Genomic DNA, 22,055 nt, shown 5'->3' with positions numbered 1-22,055 from the left:
TAATTAATAACTAATGTTTTCAAATAATTGTAGTGAAGTAAAAGTACAATATTTGTCGCTGAGATGTAGTGAGTAAAAGTAAAAGTACTGAATATTGGAAAATTGCAAAGGTAAAAGTTGTACTTGAGTAGGCATTACTTGATTAAATGTACTTAGTTGCGTTCAACCATGCGTGGAATCATGGGAATTCAAACACTTAAAGCCTCTAATCTCAGTCAAAACGGACAGGTGCAGACAGTACTTCGTTTAGACTAGTCATTTGGTTAGACCAGTCATTAGTCCTACAACTACAACCTATCTCAAACCCTCACCGTAAGTTCGTAACCCTAACCTCCCACGGGGCAGCACCTAAACCTAAACCTACCTTAACCCATGTCTAACCAATGACTATTCTAAACTAAGTATGCACCCCAAACAGACCAGAGTTGCAAATGTACTGGTCTTGGACAACTCTTGTAGATCTGCTATTGTTGGCAAATGTTTCCACCGAATATGGATGCTTGGGTTCAATTGGTTAATAGTTAAGTATGGGGCAGCAACTATCCATTATCTTATTAGCCATTTTCTATCAATTACATTTTAGATGAGTCGACTTTTTTTTAAATTAATTTATATAATCGAATACATTGATGACTGACTTAAGCCCTATTTTACAGTTTGTCATGGCGACACACAAATATAGCCAATGCAAGCTTACAACACAAAGCGTTCTGAGATTGTAGATCTGCCTTTTTAATTTGTATTTTATTTAAATTTTGCTTACCCACAATCGCTTATAAAATCAATAATCAATTATTCTTTCATTAAAACTGATTATTGATATTTGTTTTATAATCAATTAAATATTTCAATTATGTTCAGTATTGACATAATTAGGCTTTTGATTTCCAAATTAAAACCTTCTGCTAGTGCTAATGGAATGCTACCAATCCATCAAGCGACACAGACTCAAACAGTAAACACTGTCAGATTGCCTTACAATTTAGGCATTTAGCAGAGGCTCTTAATCCAGTAAGCAAGAACAATACATGATTATACATCAAATAAATAAAAATACTCATCAAGAATCATATGTAAGCTAAGAACCAAACCGTCCAACAGTGAAATATCTGTATAATGAAACTATGCGTATACACTATATAGTGCTATGTCTACATAAAATGCTATCTAAATTACATAAATTGAGCCATTGCATACGCCTACAAGGTCATCGAGGTGCTACGGCTAGTGCTACGGCAAGTGCTACGGGCTAAGATGGAGTCTGAAGAGGTGGGTGTTCAGACTATGGCAGAAGATTGGGAGTGAGTATGCGGTTCTGATTGCAACGGGAAGTGCATTCCATAGTCTTGGAGCCAGAAGGGAGAAGAGTTTGGGACGCGTGGAGCGTTATCCCAGCACCTTGAAAGCAGTTGACAGTTGATGTACGGCACACGACAAACGACTCACTCAAAGTCAAGTCCCGGGCCATGACAGACACCAAGGGCAAACCTGAACCAACACTCTTCAAAAGCAATAAACAACCGAGCGCAAGAACATTGGAAATGGAACCGGAAGATGGGCGCCCGTCGACCCTCGGGCGTTTGACGTCACTGACGGACGTTGGCAGTGCGTCATCGGCACCAGCTGTTGCCCCCCTCGTCCCACTTGCCTCTGGGGGGGGGGGGGGGGGGGGGCTTCAGCTGTTTGACTGCACACAATGTGTCCCCCTCCACTGGGCCAAAACTAGGAACACATGTGGCCTGAGTGCTGCCAGGCAAGGCAAGGCAACAGCAGCCTTCAGACCAAGGGGAATGTCTGCATTCCTTTGCCCCGGCGGCTTATCAGATGTATTCGAGGGAGCCTGCCTGCTGCTCACGACTCCTTCTCCTATTAGAGCTAAGTGGTATTTGCCTTTTACGCACAATGGGTCTGGGGTGTGCAGTGGAACTAAAACAACACCTCCATCCTAGCTACCGTAACAAACACAGGGACCACGTTGACAACAACTCCCCTCCTTCAGAGGAGGGCAATTAGTGTAACACTATTAATGCTCAAATAGTGGATTGATAAATCGATTTCTGCATTTGATCAATGGAACATTGATACTGTATACTTTGATAAGGACTCCGTTTTCAAGGTTTATAGAAAACAATACCACGACATTGTAAATATTATATTTATATTATCAATAAAGATGGAGTTTTCCCCAATAATTTGGGGGCCCTCTTGCCCTCACGGCCCACAGGTTGAGAATCACTGCTCTAAATCTGAACTAGAGCCTCGTTGCTGTGAAATAGCCCTGGTGGCTACCATGATGAAGCCATCAAACCAACAGCAATGCCATTCAAATTAATAATCAGTTAGTCTCGCGAGCCAGACTGTTGCCTCCCACAATGTTCAAATGCTTCCGTCATACGGTCTGGAGCAACGGAAGCTCTGAAAATGAACGGAGGATGAAGTGTATGTGAAGCATCCTCCCGCTTCCGTTTCATCTTTACAGTCGTGCAAATTTGTCCTAGTATAAATCAAAAATAATCAAAGCATACAGTATATAGCCATTATCAGACATTTTAATTCTAAAATTACATTTGCGGACGGAAATGACAAACAGATGACACCTTCCAATCTCAGATTTCGGGAGGTGTAGTTCAAGATTCTATGTACTGTAGATTGTGGAATAGTTGCCTGGATACGGGAGTGGAGTGAATCCAAATTACTGTATGTTGTTGGAAGCCTAACAACAAAACTTCATCATAATTGACATGGATGTATTAAATTACCGACGAGCTAGCTCATCGCATTTAATTGAAAGTGCTGTGTCTCTTCCTTCCCTATAGTCCCCACAAAATGACAGCGGGCCGTATGGTCATTGGTTCTCAACCTGTGGGTTTGGGACCCCCGGGAGGGTCTCCACGTCATTTTTGGGGGGTCCCCAGATGACAGTGAAGTGACAATTTAAGGACTTTTAAAATATTGATAAAAAAAAAAAAATTGAAATTGAAATATATATAGGCATATATATATATATATAATATATATTATTATTATTATTTTTCCCCAACGTGGGAAGACAATTAGATTTTTACTCGAGGTGTGACCCACAAATGGGTCACGACCCACTGTTTGAGAACCACTGCTATAGGTGACATGACTTAAAATTGGGGGAGACCCAATGCGGGGGTCTGCAGGGGCAGGGGCTATGTGTCCATGCATGCTGACACGTGGGGGCATGCCAGTCGCCGAGGAGCAGTGACGCAGGTTCCTTCTTTGAAATTTGGTATATAAAAGAGGCCGTTTGTGTGCGATGGGGGCATTTACTAATGTGCAAAAAGGGCCAGGGCTGGGCAGTGCCCGGACTCTTCTGAGAAAACAGCCTCGAACATGTGACGACTTTACAAGCTTCAGGGCCCGGACACACTTCAAGAAACAGCTGTCAATCGCATGAACAGAGTTTCCTCTGTGGGTGCTTTAGAGCCAAACGTCGGGGCATCTCCCCTCCCTCGCCTGCCTCTCTCGCTCTCCACTTCCTTTCTGTCCATCGCTCTTTTTCACACTTTCTCCTGGTCTCGTTTATATCCTCCCCCTCCTCCCCTTCGACCCCCACCCGCACCGCCACCTCATTCCCTTCCATACCTCACTTCTCCTCCCCTGGCTTGCCTCTGTTTATCTCTCTATCTAAGGGAGAGAGAGAGAGAGAGAGAGAGAGAGAGAGAGAGAGAGAGAGAGAGTGGTGGGTGGCAAATTTGACTTGGTTTCCTTTGACCTTGACCTCCGGGGTGGCTGGGCCAGCTGCCACATCTGGCCCTGCTTGGAGGCTCTCCCAGGGTGGCTGGGAAACGGGGTGGGCCTCGGGGAGGGGGGCCGTGCTAGCCCCAGTGTCCCGGGGCCACGGCGGAGGGCCGGGGTGGGAGGACACCCACTAACAACAACATAACATGAAAGCCCCCGTGTGAAAAGAGCCTCCCTATAACCTCCCACCTCAGGACTATTGCAAAGTGCCCTTTTCACGTCACGTTATGTCAACCTGTGCTAAAGTGAGCTGAGTGTGTCTGGGGGACAGTGGTGGAAGTACATTTACTTAAGTACTGTACTTAAGTAGAATGTTTAGGTATTTTCAATTTCCAATACTTTTACTTTGACTCCACTACATATATTGTATATATTGTATATATTGGCAAATATTGTACTGTTTACTCCACTGCAATTATTTGAAAACTTTAGTTACTACCGGTAGTTACTTTGTAGATTTTGATTAATGTTACAAAACATACATTGCTAACTGCTATTTTCAAATGACGTGTAAACACTTGAAAACTTGAAACGGGACATCATCACACATCATCTCGTTTGTGTTTACACAAACACTCAAAGCTGGCCATTCATTGTCAATGACATTCAATGTTTGTGTTAAGACAATTTGTGTGTGTGCACAAACCCTCAAAGCTGGACATAGGAGGGGCTAGTGCCCCTCAAAAACACATAAAATAAAATAAAAACACCATCGTTGCCGGGCAGAGAAACCTTGTATGTCCAAAATGGTTACTTTTCAGGAAATAAAGTCAGTCAAAATGTTGTCAGTGTCCGTCAAAATGTTGTCAAAATAAGCGAGCTCACCACATGCGAGTGCAGCTTACTTTCAGTTATTTTTGCATGACACTCTTGTATGGTAAAGTAGGCCATTCATTTACAAAAAGATAAATAAACTAAAACAAGTAAAAACTAAAAAGTTGACATACAGAGATTCAAGGTGTCAAGCAACGATACGTCAATATAAAAATCACACTCGTGTGAATTGAGCAGTGCCTTTCATCACAACGATGACGTCTGATGATGTCAACAACATGATGTCCGCGCACACGCACACGCACACACGCACACACACACACACACACACACACACACACAGCTTTGCATAGGAGTGGCAAAAAAGGGGATTCCCCCCTCCCGCTCCCCCCCCCTATTCGTCTAAGTGTGTTTTCGTGTGCCTGGCCGCACGCGGAGAGCGTCTATGTGTGTGGCATGCAGTGTCAGTCTGCACATAATAATCTGCTGCCCCGCGCCAGTGTAAGAAGCGCGCTAAAACAAACAGCCGCTAATTGTGTTATTCCACCAACAGCAAACTGGTGATCCGTCTCCACTGCACAGATACACTGGAGCTGGATCAACAAACAGAGAGGAGGAGGAGAGGCCCGCGCTAATGATGACCACGATGACGCTATGAGGAAGAAGAGGGAAGAAAAGGAAAACATGAGGGGAGTTTAATGAGACATATATATGAAAGAGAGGTGATGGATGGAGGGAGGGATGGAGGGAGTTATCCCTCGACAGACAGACAGACAGACAGACAAATAGAAGTGAGAGAAAGGGAGAGAGAGAGAAAGAGAGAGAGAGAAGAGAGAGACAGACAGACAGACAGACAGACAGACAGACAGACAGACAGACAGACAGACAGACAGACAGACAGACAGACAGACAGACAGACAGACAGACAGACAGACAGACGTGAGAGAGAGAGAGAGAGAGAGAGAGAGAGAGAGAGATTGGACAGGGATAGAGCAGGGAGCTGAGTTGGGCTCTCTTCATGTGGTAAACAGCCAAAGCTCCTAAAACCTGCAGGGAGTGTGTTCCCCCCCGGAGTGTTACTACCTTTACTCAGCTGTGGAGAAGCCCTCCTCCACCTTACTCGCATTTTACACAAACACACACACACACACACACACGCGCGCACGCACGCACGCACCCACACTTTACTGACGGTATGATCACCCAACCACCTTCGACTCTGCTATTATTACCCTCTCTCTCTCTCTCTCCATCTTTATCTTCTCACGATGTGCGCTTGTACACACACACACACACACACACTTTACTGACGGTATGATCACCCAACCACCTTCGACTCTGCTATTACCCTCTTTCTCTCTCTCTCTCCATCTTTATCTTCTCACGATGTGCGCTTGTATACACACACACACACACACACACACACACACACACACACACACACACACACACACACACACACACACACACACACACACACACACACACACACACACACACACACACACACACACACACACACACACACACACACACACACACACACACACACACACACGGCTGGGATTCAAGGAAACTATTTGGAAGGCCACGCTGCTGTTCATTTAGTGATGTTTTATTGCTATAAACATCGCATGGCAGTGCAGACATGCGTTGATAATTAAGACTTGAAAAAAAGACGAAACTAAAAAACAGACATGGAAAGGTATAAGAACGTAATGCTTAACCACTTAAACCCTCTTAAGCTTAGTAAGGTCTTGTTTGCCAATAATGTTAGATCTACAAGATCACAACGCATCGCTTGGAAATGTGTTGTGAGCTTGTAGATCTGCTACTTTTGGCTAATGTTCCCCCCAAGAATATGGATGCTAGGGTTCAAGTGGTTAATGCCCATACCCAGAACCCCCACCCCACCCCTCTATGCGGGCCCCTTACCCCTCTCCTTGCCATGGCACTCTCCTCCCCTTTAAATGCCTTGGCAGCGCCTTGGCACTGGGAATTAAAGTCAAACTCAGTTGCCCTCAGACGTTAAAAAAATAAAGAGCTGTTGATGCCATGTGCTCGCTCTGTCCAGTTAGTGTAGTGCTTCTCAAACCAAGTTTTTTTTCTTTTCTTTCTTTTTGCTCCATGTCAAGGATCCCCAAATTGATATGGATCTGACCCTGAAGCATGGTCTGGGATTCTAGTTCGGGAATTGTCAATGGCGTCTGAAACGATGGTGCCAGAAAATGGCCGCCACTGTTATCCCCTGTAGCGGTTGAACCGATTGTGATGCTACATTAAACACAATCTATGCCAAACTCGAGATGTCCCGTGTTTAGAGCTTAAACCCTCCTGTGCCAGAACACAAGAATCGTTGATTTCTATTAATCCATAATTTATATTAATCCAACGATTGCTTCCGCGCCATCGAAATCCAAAAATCTGTCCAATACATTACACACGTTTTTCCTCTGAATTGAGGCACAGATTGAGGTGATATGAGGTGAGGGACGATGTTAGGAGCTCAATCAAAAAATTGCGTGATCTTGCAGTTAGCATATCAGCGCTTCTAACGATGGTGAAGGGGATCCACGGTGGCTCGAAAACGACCAATTACTACAGTATGTCGGTGCACGGGGGCCGTTTCACAGGGTCTTCTTCACAGCCTTTTCTGTGCATTCTGTTGGCACTGGTGCCACAGCACCGGAGTCAATGGTGGCATGGAATCGGTAAAAAGTGAAAATGTGCCTCATGCTTGCACGCAATACGTTGAAAACTTTGGCAAATGTTGCCTCTTGTGACACCATTGTATGATGAAGTATACATGTTGCTTTAAGTGCATGGTTAATTTATGAAACATGGGTATAGGCCTATGGAATATCTTTTGGGAACATTCCAATTGCTGTAATTCTTTTTTTTTTTTTTAAGTCTTTAGAAGGTATTCCCTTTAATCCTTATGTTTTTCTTGGGCTGAAGAGGAGTGAACTCATAGCGAAACCTCATAGCGAGCTGATGAGCTGAGCCAAGCCATAAGTGTGCACGTGTGTGTTTTTGTGTTTGTGTGTTTGTTTGTGTGTGTGTGTGTGTGTGTGTGTGTGTGTGTGTGTGCACGCAGTGTGTTTGTGTGAATGACCACACTGTAAGTGTGCGGTAAATGTTGATTCCTTTTTTTTATTGGATTAAAACATTCTTCCAAGGACCACCATTCAATAATTATTGCTTTACATAAACTCAGCAACCTTGAGGAGATTATAGAAGCCGTCCGCCGTTGCTGAAAGCAAAACATCCAGCGCAGGGATAATTGGGGAACTCTTGACCCAAGATTTAAGACGGCTATTTACAGTGTTGGGAAGTAACTATAGTACATTTACTCAGTGGTGCAAAGTAACTAAGTACATGTAATTAAGTACTCATTTACTGCCAACAGCCCCATCTAGTGGTGGCTCAGAGCGCTGTCCATGTATTTAATAGGGCGAGACTTTTAGTTTGAAAGCGGTTTCCCGGTAATTACTTCCAGAATAAGGAAGTAAAAATCTGCTATGTAAGATGTCCCGTTATTGTCATTTAATCCACCCAAAACATATGTTTTGTAACCAAGGATCATATGTGACCAGATTTGACTGAGGGGCTAGGCCATTAGATTTTTATTATTTTGGTTTTCTCATGTCATATGAAAGCAGAGAATCATAGCATCAAATTAACATATTGGTTGTTCAGTTTGACCCACCAGTTTTGGAGATAATTGGCTTAGAGAGTAATATCTCGCAGAAAAAAGCGAGTTGAAAAAACAGGCTTGAAAGGTGCACTTTTGTGAACTCTTAACATTATACCTAGCTTCATGTTTAAGCATTTCTTTTCATATTTACACGTCAATTTCAGCTCTGACATTTATTTCAGACATGCTCTAGTATGTGAAGAGTCTGCCTGTGCTATTAAGCATTTTTTTCATATTTACACGTCGATTTCAGCTCTGACATTTATTTCAGACATGCCTGTGATGCTATTAACTCATTTTGGATAAAAAAATTAATAAATCAGTTAAATAAATCAGTTCTCTCTCAAATCTGGTCACATATCACTTAGAGAAATGAGACGCAACTCAAGCTTGACCCAAAAAGAAGAATCCGAGATATTACAATCCTAACCCATTCTGACCGGGCACCCATTTGTGTCAGCATCATGTTATGCTTTAGCTATTTAAAAATAGCAGATCTACAAGCTCATATCGCGCCACCGAGTGGCGCGATACGAGCTTGTAGGTCTGCTATTTTTGAAAAAAATCGAAGAACGACTGACATTTTTAGAATCTGATCTCAGGTCAGAATGGGTTAATCAGACACAGTGTGTGTCCGCCGGAAACCTCGTATGAATCTGATCTCAGGTCAGAATGGGCTAAAAGAGTTATGAGCGAGTACAGGCCACAGTTGTGAACCGTAATCTTGAGATCTTTGAGATATTGGTACTTTTACTTGAGTGTTTCCAATTTCCAATAGCTTCACTTCTACTTCACTACATTTTGGATCCAAATATTGTACTTTTACTCCACTACATTTATTTGAAAACTTTAGCTACTTTGTAGATTTTGATTATTATTACAAAACATATATATGCTATACATTTAGCTTAGCCTATTTTCAAGTTACTTGTATACACTTGAAAACTTGAAATGGGACATTCTGCACAGTGAGTAGGCCTACTTTCTACTTTTGGTACTTTAAGTACATTTTGATGCCAATACCTTTTACTTTTACTGAAGTACATTTTGAATTCCAGACTTTTACTTATAACGGAGTAGTTTTTGCGGTACATTTACTTTACTTGAGCATTCAAACATTGATACTTCTACTCCATTACATCTCTCAGAGGCAAATGTTGTACTTCTTACGCCTTTATGGGTAAACTTTAGTTACTTACAAGTTAGTCGATTTTGATTATTATTACACTATTATGCGTCGCAATGTGAGCTTATAGATCGGCTATTTTCAAATGGCCGAAATGTGTATGTGTATAAATGTGTATGTGTATGAAAATGTAACATACTCAAGTAAAGTACAAATACCTCAAAATGACCTCAGTAATTACCTCAGTAATTAAGTAAATGCACTTAGTTACTTTCCACCACTGATAGCAAATGAACAAAGATAAATCGTTACTTCCTGCTATTGCTGACATCACACTCTGTGGTGACCTTTGTGTAAAGTTGTGCTGACTTTGTAAAAAAAATAGTGTTGTTTGTTCAGCAATGTAGCAAAGAGTCGGAGAAAAAAAAAGAGATTTTGCAGAAGCTCACCTGGACTGCCATATTTATTTAACTGTTTTTGTATGCACTCTTTAAATTGGTGTAGCAACATTTTCTTTAAGCTTCAAAGCTAGATGTGTTTGAAGTTTCGTTCATGTGGAACTTGTAGGAGTAAAGTAAAAGTAAATACGGGGCGAGAGTCAAAACCCCACGACCGACCGGGGGGGAAAAACAGCCACTTGCAAAGTGTAGGTTTGGGAGGGGGGCAAAAAGGCCTCGGTCTGTACGAAAAACCAATGGAGAGGGAGACTTAGCTGGCTTAGCGGGGTCCCGGTGGTTATGGACAGTGAAATATCAACTTAGACACAAACAAATAATGAAACATAGCAACAGCTATGCATGGGAGGCCAAGGTGTACACCACTTGGCTCTTAAACCAAGACTCGCCAAATCCTCTTTTTATGTCCAATGCATCCGTTTTTAGTTCATAAGGTAACACAGCTATAATTAAAAAGGCATTTGAAAGGCATTTGAAATTCAATACAAATGTAAAATTTCAGGATTTCAATTCAAAAATAGCAAAAAATAGTTCAGGATTTCAATCCAAATAGCAAAAATAGCAGATCTACAAGCACAAAACGTGTCATAGTGCGACTCGTTTTGAGCTTGTAGATCAGCTATTTTTGCTATGACAGTAATATGCAATGTGGCCCTCTGGAGTCATTGTGGAAATATAGTGGACCTCTCCATCGTCAAAGTTGTCCACCCCTGAGCTAGGGGACTGACACGGGGACAGAAAATCAAATGGGCCCATTAGGGAAAGTTGTAGATGTCAGACGTAGCCGCATATAACCATACAGTTGTTGCCCTCTGTGTGGCGCTTCCAAAGTCAAACAAAGGAATTCATTCCAACCTTTAAGTTGAAAGGCAAAACCCCTAAAACAGGCCCATATTCCATACGTTTGCCACCACTTCAGCTACCCCCACCCCACCACTTCAGATACCCCACCCCACCAGGACGACAGCTTGCAACCATTAAGGGGGATCCTGTGGTGACCTGACGTGCAGTCGGGGCCTCGCACCTTGAAGGTTCCCGGGGTGGAATAATACACAGCAAGTCAACCAGAACCCCTTAATACGCACGAGTGTTTGTGTGAAAGTAGAGCTGGGAAAATGAGAGACTCTCATTTTCTCCTGCACTCCTGCAGCACCTCTCCTCATTACCACTTGCACTTTCACCAGAATAATAACATGAATGAACCTATACCCCCCTCCCCTCGACACCACTCCTCTCCCACCGAGGAACTTCTAAATGAAGGAACAGAAGCGCTCTTCTACGTCAGACAAGCGTCATTGACTTCCCCCCGGGAGGAAAACTGGAGCCGGACGTTCAATGGAATACTGTACATTGAGGTCAATGAGAGCCATCTGGACCAGCTCTTCAATGGAATACTGTACATTGAGGTCAATGAGAGCCATCTGGACCAGCTCTTGAACAAACACCATGTCGTTTTATTGAGGTATCCGAAGAGTGCCCATGCAGCGATTGTTTCTGGCTCGGTGGTAGCGCGAGAATTGGTCGTCAGACAGACTGACAATGTCGCGATGACAGCCCGTACCTACGTATACTGCACATTCACAAATGTACTCTGTGCTCCTCAAATTCCTCAATGTCATTTTATACAGTGAGTGTGCACATGAAAGAACAAGGTGCAGAAAACTGATCTGTTGTCTTTTATTTTCCTGAATCGATTATCGCACAAAAGGTTGCAGTGATTCTGAAACGGTGTTTGTTCATAAGCTGATCCAGCCGCCTCTCATTGACTTCAATGCATTCCATGGAATTTGCGGCTCCAGTTTGCCTCCCAGTGGGGCAAATCTGGACAGAGACAATGACATGTCCGGTACCTGTAGATGTCCCTTCCTTCTTAAATAAGGTCTTCAATTTTGTCGCACTAGCCAAATAGTTCTGTGTACAGTAGTGGTAGTAATACAACACCTGAAGGTGAGAATGTGTATAGGGGCTTTGCAAAATTTGCACCAAATAGGCCAAAACGTCAGCATGAGAATACGAGAGAAGCTTAACTTGGAGAAATTGTAGTGTGTGTCTCCAGCTATTAAAAACTGGGATTCCTTTGAGCTTTGCAACAAACTGCTGATTAAAAATCTAATAGAAAACGAAATGGGAACATGCAACATATTTTGAAGCAAACAGTTTTGTAGCATTGCTTTTTTTTTTTTTTTTTTATACACATGTCCTCTTATTTGGTTATGTTGGGGAAAGGAAAGTGGAGTGAAAACACAGCTGTGCGAGGATGTAAGACGGCGTGAGTGGTCGTTTTTTGGTGGGGATTTTTATCTCTGGCATGCTGCTGGCAGTGTGTGTGCTTTTCATGTGCTGTGTTATGACACTGCACATGAAAACAACAACACAGGCAGACCGAGACTTCTGCTGAGTCACCCGACCTCTCGTGCATAACAACTGTTGGTGGCTGGTCGAGTGATGGCCTGTCTGTCTGTCTTGTCTATAGCTTCGTACACACATAAATGGTAAATGGTGCATTTATATAGCGCCTTTATCCAAGGCGCTTTACAGAGATTGTGCATTACATTCACCCATTCACACACACACATTCATACACCGATGGCAGCGGAAACCATGCAAGGCACCAACTAGCACATCGGGAGCAATTAGGGGTTCAGAGTCTTGCTCAAGGACACTTCGACAGTAACTCTGGGGGATCTCACGGTTACCATCCAGGCACTCTACCCCTGAGCCACCGCCGCCGCCCCATAAAGAACAACTGTGCTGTGCTCTGCCTGTGTTTCATGGCCGAATCCTGAAAAGTATCCGGTTTGGACACATGAGGTTTACTTTCCACCCGACAGAGGTTATTGATAAAGCAATAACAGTGTGTGTATAAGTGGGTGGATGTTGTTTCTGTGCAACCGCAACAACAAACACTTACAGGTTTACTTTGAGCCAAGAAATAACACTTTCTGGACATTTTGAGGACCACTTTTGTAGAATTGTCGTGCTTCACTCAGGACAAAAGGACTACACTCAAAACGTCCAACAATGAAATACCTTCATTATTACAGCTGGAGGTTAAAAGGCATAGCAAGAAATCCTTACTGTATGGGATATTTGTGTTTGTGAACTAAAATAGGCACCACATTCATCACAGAAAAGAAGCATACAGCAGTGGTGTAAAGCCACCCCCAAATTGACACTAATTAGCATGCGGACCCCCATTTCAAAAGATATGCCAGGGACCCCCATAAGAGATTTCTACGGCTCTAGCAGTGATTCTCAACCAGTTTAATTTCAAGGACCCCCCAGTTCGACATGCATTAGTCTACGGAGCCCCATTTAATGGCATTTCTATCTCTGGTACCCCCAATTTATATTGTAAAATCAATGTTAAAGGAGAATTCCATGCTAGAATGCTTTCTTATCTTTCTTACCTTTCTTTGTAGTTGTTACAGTACGTCCCCACCAAAGAGGTCCAGGTGTTTTTTTGTGCAAAAACTCCTTATTGGCTATTTTCCCTACCATAAGCATGAATTGCATTGCATTGAATGGGAATTGAATGGGGCTATGGGGTGTTATGCTAGTTCGCTTATTTCCATCGAAAGAAGTAGTAAAGTGTGCCGCTTGGGATATTATTTACATTATGAAGAGAGGATATATACAAAGAAATTATAATTTTGAGCAATGGAAATAAGCGAATTAGCACAACACCCCATAGCCCCATTCAATTCCCATTCAATTCAATGCAATTCATTTAGGGCTTATCGTAAGGGAAATAGCCAATAAGGAGCTTTTGCACAAAATAACACCTGGACCTCTTTGGTGGGGACGTAACAACTACAAAGAAAGGTAAGAAAGCCTTTTAGTATGGAATTCTCCTTTAATGTAACTCTGAAAGTGTACAAATGGAACCAAGTGTAAAGCACTTTGTGAGTCTTCTCTGTGAGAACATAACCCATTTTGGGCGGGAACCCCTTTTGGTGTTAGCATCATGTTATGCTTTAGCTATTGAAAAATAGCAGATCGGTTAAATGAAATGACTAGTACACTTCATCTTGAGAGAATAAGGTATTTCCTGAGAAACAGGGAGAGACAGTTTGATAAGGTTTGGCTGCCCCTTGTCCATTACCTGAGTAGAAACAATTAATAGACAGGATACCATTGATATGGTTGACTGTACGCCTTTTTCTTTTCAGATGTTTTCCATGAGCTTTCTATCATCTTATTATATAGTATGCAGTGTCACTGAGCAGTATGGGTGGGAGGGTTAGGGATTTCTTTCTCTTTTTTGTCTTAAAAAAACCAAAAAAAGTATTTCATATCATGTTTGTAACAATTTAATATAATCTGTTAAATAAAAACATATTTGACAAAAAGAAAAATAGCAGATCTACAAGCTCATAGCGTGCCACCGAGTGGCGCGCTACGAGCTTGTAGGTCTGCTATTTTTGAAAAATATAAGAACGACTGACATAGAAACAAAGCTTTTTCAGAAAACTGTCAGGATGTAGAAGACATTTTTATAATCTGATCTCAGGTCAATATGGGATAAATGCTAAGAGTAGCCTACTTATACTTATGCTTACTACTTACTACAATTATTTGAAAACTTCCTTTGTACATTTGCATTCAGCCCTATACACATTTCGGCCTTTTTAACCCGGCCGATTCTAAAAATGCCTTGAAAAGGTTTTCTGAAAAAATATTTATATACCAGCATCAAATATTTTTAATTTAAAATACTGTACATACTGTACAGCACCCCAAGAGGGGTTCCCGTACAGAAGGGTTATAACACCAAAAGGGGTTCCCGCCCAGAATGAGTTAAATTAGGCTATAGCTGATCTGCAATATCACAATGCATCGACCTTGACGAGTACTTTCAACAAGCTTAATGCATACTTTGTTTTACCTTTGTACTTTACGGATATTTAGATTGTGTTTCTACATTGCAGTATTGATATTTTAATTAAGTACCACTGGCATACAATACCTGTTAGCTCCAAACTGACAAACAACAGCTGTGTCCATCTCTTTGATAACGAGCTAAGAAACGACAAAGGATAATTGCCATGTGTTCACCAAAAAAACAAACAATTTCCACCCCCCAAAAAACAAATAAAATAAAATAAGAGGAAAGCAGCATGCATTTCTGTGTCTCTGAACCGTGTGAGCTATCAGCACGGAGCCGAGAGAGACTGTTACAAATGAGTCACAGATTCCTTTTTGTCATTTCACTGTGTCATTCTGTTTTGTTTTCAGAGGACTTTATGCAACCGGCTGCTTTTCGGTCGCCAACCGCGCATGTGTTCCGTTTTGGGGGGGAAATCAGAATCAGGTGCAAAGGGCTCTGTTTCTGTTTTGACTGAGCTGTCCTAAATGGGGATGAGTGGGCGGATTGGCTTTGCCTGAAAGTGATAAACAACTACATTTGAACACCACCAAACCAAGTCCCGAGTACCAAAACAACAAAACATAGCAGGGAATATAACTGGACAACATCCACAAAATGTTAATGTTAATTCAAGAGTTGTGAGGAGACATTCTTTCATGCCCCCCCATGTCAGGTGAAAAGAAGCAGCTTGGACTCCTCATGCATAGAAGGAAGCATGAGGTAAGTCCGCTGCCCTCCCCAGGTTGGCAGAGGGAGTGTAGCGCCCAGGATTACATTAGATAATTGCCCCCAACATAGCTAAAATAGCAACGCATTGTAGATCTACTGCTTTGTTGTACAATGACGTATAGGGCTGGACTGGTTAAACCTACGTTCAGACTTAATTTCATTAACAAGGTTATTTAGTGTGTTAGTAGTAGCCAAGGCATTTAGATAATAGTGCATGATGTAATTCAATGACAGGCAAAGCCAGTGGCTATTAGAGAATGGGCTCCCACTAAGTGACACGCAAAGCAGATTTATATCATTCAGTCTAGATTCTGTCCTCTCCGGCAGCAACTTAACATATCAGCCTCATTCCTCCACTCGAATATTGCCTTTTTTATGTCCTCACCCCCGATAACCTCTTGTGTCCTTCATTCCTGGCAGCTGATGAATCACATTATGATTGGTTATTTCAGAACAATTTTCTCATATCTTTCCCGCAAATCCGAACGGTTCCACCATGCAGAGCCACTGCTGGAAAATATCAGCCGGAATATTCTTTCGCTTCAAACGATGCCAAGGCAAGAAATGCCTGCAAGTCAGTTTGTGGCTCCAGTTCATTGAGCTCAGGTGATCCGCTTAATCGTCACGGCTTCGGGAAAACGTCGCCGATTCAGAGAAGTGTCGCCTGGGCTGTGCGAAGCTTGCTATGAAACCTATTATCTCCATATTTTATGTTTTTTTTGCCTAATTGATCATACTACAGCGTCACAACGTCAAACATCAAAAGTAGCATATCCGCGTTTTGAGCTTGTCGATATGCTATATAGGCCTATATTGTTTTGTTTAATCCCACAATTTTTGTAACACATCTTTTTCAGCCAATTGCCTAAACTGTAATCCTGGGCGCTACTCTGCCTTTGCCAACCTGGGAAGAGCCCCGAACTGAGCTCATGCTTCCTTCAATGCATGAGGAGTAAGCAGGCTGCATTTTATCACCTGACAGGGGGGAGCATCCCTGGTAGGACGCAGCATGTAGATGACCAGGGGGAGGCAGTATAGAGACCAGGATTACTGCATGTTTTTTGTGAGGGTACCTACCCTAGGGGACATGGGGAGAACATGCAAACTCCACACAGAAAGGTCCTTTCATCAACCCCACCTGCTACTTTTGAGGGTTTTTTATTTGAATCCTTGAAAAGTATAGTTTTGGACATATGAGGTTTCCACACGACAGAGACAATATGGGCCTATATTATATATAGTTACACACACATAATACCTCCTAGCCCCGGCTATCTAAATCTAACAAATTATGGTAATTCTTTATATTTTGCAGTGCATTATGCTCTAAAAGAATCACGTGAGAATAGTGAGTTCATATATTACTGTAGGGTGAAAAAGAAAAACCACACCCTTGTGAAGTGTGGAGCACTCTTATCATCATACACCATCTCATTCCGGGCAATCACAATTTGCGTCCTCACCTTTGTCTTCAATGTTTGTGTTTACGTAATGTTTGTACTTACACAAACACTCAAAATGACCATTCATTATCAACGGCATTCAATGTTTGTGTTGGGACAATGTTTGTGTTTACACACACCCTCAAAGCTGAGCATAGGAGGGCCCTCAAAAAATGTGCAGCCCTAACTTTGACTATGTGCGTGATGATGCTGTATTATTCTACTTGTTAAAAATGTATTACACCAAGACACTATTACACTAGACTAGCTGTGTGCAGTGCAACTAGAATAGCAGTACTGTATGTGCGTTTAACCGTGATTCATGCGCATGCATGAAATAGCAGGTCCTCGCACGTGATACTCACACAGAGTATCACGCAGCTCGCACCACCTCGGGGGGAGGGGCAAAACAAGATATTAAACACTTTTCGTGCCGGCATGTTTTCGGGCACCTCGGTAGACCTTGCAAGGCAAAAACTACAAAATGACGTCATTTCACAGGGCCTTCGTCGGCCATTTTAAATCCGGAAGTAAGAGTGCAACCCGTCCATAGCTAGATCGGGTGCAGAACTAGCATACAAGATCACAACATGCTAACCGTTCATACTTTTTCTCATGTCACCAAATCTGAGATAATCCCCGCTAAAGATCGCGGCCAGTATGGGATTCTATGGAGCACGGATTATCATTATTTTCGTCACTTTTGGTTCTCGACCATTCCAAGATGGTTGCCGGTCCCCTTGCCGTCGGGGGCCGTATACAGGAGGCGTAAGTACAGTATGACTGTTAAACATTCAAACGTGAGGATGGCATAACAGTGAGGAGTTTTATTCATTGAAGGCCAAGTACTTATTTTACTTCTTTTTCACAAAGTGCCTCAAGGCCAAATACGGTTTTAACTTATTTTTAAAGGGGCTTAAATTGATAACATTATAATCATGATTTAAGACAAATCTTACAACTGTCGTTCTAAAATAATAGAACAAATCTATGGTGGCCTGTGCTGAACTATTGCTACTGCCATTTAGTGGTGGATGAGTTTTAACCGTGTTTGGACGTGTATGGCTCGAAGTGTGTTTTAAAACAAGAAATAATGACATAGTCATAGACTCATATTATTACCAGCTGCTTTTATATCAGCGGCGGTGTAACAGTCAGTATGCAATGCCAGTTGCATACTGCCTCTCCAGGGAAGATGAACTCCAGGGAAGATGAACCAAAAAGGAAGCAGTGCACCACTTTGTGGTACTGGCATTGGATACCGACTGTTAAAGTGGTGGTGGTCCGTCGTCGCGTTGCACACAATGCACACGGAAGGAAGACAGTTGACTGACATAGTACAGTAGGCTGCTGTAGGCTGCTGAACTGGAAGAGAATTAAACCAGTATTTTTCATGGAGTGGTGTTTTTAGTTAGCGTTTAGAAGCAATGTGGGACACACTGTTAGCAGTGTTTTGGGACACACTGTTAGCAGTGTTTTGGGGTACACTGTTAGCAGTGTTTTTGGGATTACAAACAGATTCCTGCATAGCAGTTTGCTGTTGTTAATCTTTGTCCCCCATTTACTTCAATTCATAAAGTTTGTTTTTTGGATTCTTCAAGGAATATTGATCATCATCACAGGTTAAGAAACAACTTCAGAACAACTGAAATAAAGTTATTTATTTGGTGAAGCATTCCTATAACTATAACTGATCTTGTAGATCTGCTATTATCACTATTCATTCAAAAATATTTTTTGCTTGTTTTTTTACGATTAGGTCCTGGGGTGACACCAAATGTATATCGTATGGGTTTCAAGCAGAAAACGTTTGGGAAGCACTTATTTAAACCATCAAAGGCTGTGGCACAGAGTAAGAACCCTGTATAACCATGTTATATACCGACACACGCAAACAAGAAAAGAGCCACAGAGGGTCAAAAGTCAGCCAGAGTGCTGGCAGCATTCGGCCCCAAACCAAAACAAACACAATGTTCTCTCTGCCATGTGCAGGAGTTCAGAACGTTCTTCCTTGTTGGCATGATCAAACCGTAGAACATTCAATTAAAACTGTAACCCTATTATAGGACATGTTTGCTTTGGGACGTGGCATGAGGACTCCCATCAGGGCCGGCAGAAAAGCCCCCATTCGCCAGGACGTGCTTTCATACACTTTCCCTCTAAAAAACGAAATGTAATAAAAATAAAAACGTGAAACCATCCTGTCACAACAGGGTGTGTGTGTGTGTGTGTGTGTGTCCGCTCCGCCCGGTCTGTCAGAGTGTGTTAAGGTTGTAAGGTTGTAAACCTTGTGAGTCAAAAGTGTCACTTTAATTAATTAGTTACGTAACCATCAACAGCCAATAAGGAACCACCATTCTTATCCCGACATTTATTTTACTTATTTCCTAGACTGGAGCGAAGACTGGAGAGAATCGGAGAGGCAGGGGCGGTATTGTAGTCGCTGTACCGCACTGTTGTGACGAAAAGAGAGTTGAGCCAGAAGGCAAAGCTCTCTGTCTACCGAGCAATCTTCGTTCCTACTCTCACCTATGGTCATGAAGTGTGGGTCATGACCGAAAGAATAAGGTTGCAAATACAAGCGGCCAAAATGAGTTTTCTTCGACGGGTGGCTGGCATCTCCCTTAAAGATAGGGTGAGAAGTTCAGTCACACGAGAGAGACTCGGCGTAGAACCGCTACTCGGCGTAGAACCGCTACTCCTTCGCCTGGAAAGGAGCCAGTTTAGGTGGTTCGGGCATCTGGTTAGGATGCCTCTCGGGCGTCTCCCTAGGGAGGTCCTCGACGCACGTCCCACTGGGAGGAGACCCCGGGGCAGACCAAGGCACAGTTGGAGGAAATACATCGACTCACTGGCCTTGGAACGTCTCAGGATCCCCCAGGAAGGAGGAAGTCACTAATGTTGCTCTGGAGAGGGAAGTCTGGAGCACTCTGGTGGAGCTGTTGCCCCCGTGACCCGACTACGGATAAGCGGTTGAAGATGGATGGATGGATTGACTGGAGCGTGCCATAGGCACGCGACAATTCTAGTAATTTACATTTGCTGAAAATAACCGATTTTCAGCACTCACCCTTGGAGAATGCAACGCGGGTGAGACCAATATATATTGATGATGCAACAATCCTGCCGTAACACAATCACCTGAGGCCAATTATACAAATGCCTTCTAAATCAGTAGTTCTCACACTTTCAAGATTTTTGGAAAATGTTCAAAAAATAGCAGCTTGTACATTATATATAATAGCCAACTCAAAAATAAAATATTACACAGACGGTTTCTCGGTTTTAATGGGTTAAAAGCTTGCATCTCTGGCTTTGGACTTGATTTGTATCTCTAGCTTAAATGAAAAACATATTTTTCCTTCCTTGATCTCAACAGAGCGAAAAAACATTGTTCTGTTGCACTGGGAACACGGAGGGTAGAATGACCAAAAAAGAAAATGGAAAAATGAAACGTAAAAAACAAGATCCTGTAAGGAGAGCAAGTCTTCTCCCCCCCCCTGTGGCCGAGGACTCAAAAGTGGATGAAGGATTTCTGTGAAGGTGAATGGGACACAATCACTAGATCTCTGATTGCACGCTTGGGGGAGAAGAAAAGGGACATCTGTCCGTCTTCCAAAAAGGAAATGAAGACCCTACCCCAAAGCCAGACACACACACGCACGCAGCCAGCCAGACACATAGACTGCAATATAAATTCAGCCAGCCAGCCAGCCAGCCAGCCAGCCAGCCACACACAAGGCGACGCTCGCCAGAGACAGTGAAGCGGCCCAGGCCAGAGAAGCAGATGCTATAGCACAGAAGCTACCATACACTTCCAGCCAGCAGCTATGAGCCTGGACTGAGCCAAATAAAACCACCTTTTTCCCAATGGAGAGATCTGCATTAGCATAAAGACAGAGGGCCAAACACTTACAGCAGTGGTTTTCAACCCCTTTCATATCAAGGCCCATTATTTATTCTGCATTTGAGCCACGGACCACATTTTGATTAGATTTAGCCTCTCAGACACAAAACCAAAGACTATTTTGTTCTTGTTGAATAATATTTTGTCGACAATCCATGATAGTAAGTAATGCCCGATGTTTAACAATAATTTAACTCTTGAGAGCTGGGCAATTAACTGAAATATACTGGTATATCGTCACTCTCTGCAGAAACCTCTTATCTCCATGTTTTAACCCTTAGTTTTTTCGTGAATTAACGCTTTTGATCACACTAGCGTCACACTATCTAAAGTAGCAAGAAATCCGGTGCCGTCTCTATTCATATATACTCTAAGGTGCAAGCAGAGATACAGTAGATCATGCAGGGTTCCCAAACTTTTCAGCCTCTACATTGAATTTCACTCATTCTGTTTAATTCTAATTCAGGTGTGGAAAAAATAGTTTAGCGACCGCACCGTCAGTGTCCCGCGACCCCATGTGGGGTCCCGACCCCAACTTTGGCAACCCCTGCAGTAGATCATGTCACTTTGAGGAAACCTTAGGCGGGAGCAAAGATTTATGGGAAGATCGAATTTGAGCCCACACAGACTACATTTGGGGGCTAGGCTATAGGCTATAGCTATATGAGCTTACACTGGTAAGGACAACAGCTGTGCATTAGAAACACTGAATATGGCCCCATACACGCACCATGGATGGAGTCTGATAATATCCACTTTATGGCTCCCAGCGGTAATTTGAGGCTTGGAGAGTCCAGGCAAAAGAGAAAAAGCCCTTTCAGGTGGAAACCTTGTATGTCCAAAAGTGCTGCTTTTCAGGAAATGGGGAAAAATAACCTGTGTTCCAATGGATAGTTATTATTTATTCATGAGTCATATTTTAAACTTTTTTATTAAATATATATATTTTATTTAGCATAAACTAACACTCTACTGGTTCATACTACAGCGTCACTCAAAAGCATCAAAAGTATAAGATCCACAAACTCAGTAGTTGAATCCTGCAGTAACAGTTTTGGACATAAGAGGTTTCCACCGAAGTGGACAGAAGTGGAAACATAATATTCTTAATATTTAATTTTGTTCAGTATGACACCCTGCAGACTTGAACCACGCTGAAAAGTATTCAGATAAAATAATTGCTTGACGAAGAGCACATCGAAGCAGCACATTCATTTACAACAAAAACAAAACATTTCAATAATTATGGAAGATACGAGGATTCTTTTCCGACAGGCGACGACAAAA

At 42.5% G+C, this 22,055-nt stretch overlaps 1 protein-coding gene across 5 annotated transcripts in view; it reads right to left on the bottom strand.

Annotated features, from left to right (window-relative positions):
* pappaa (pregnancy-associated plasma protein A, pappalysin 1a) overlaps nucleotides 1-22,055 on the bottom strand; it is a 182,490-nt gene that overhangs the window by 5,687 nt on the left and 154,748 nt on the right. The gene's annotated exons all lie outside the window — the stretch shown is intronic.

The sequence above is a fragment of the Protomyctophum parallelum genome (genome assembly GCF_964188405.1).
Source record: "Protomyctophum parallelum genome assembly, chromosome: 21".
In the NCBI taxonomy this organism is placed as follows: domain Eukaryota; kingdom Metazoa; phylum Chordata; class Actinopteri; order Myctophiformes; family Myctophidae; genus Protomyctophum; species Protomyctophum parallelum.
This window is presented reverse-complemented; position numbering and strand designations above follow the sequence as displayed.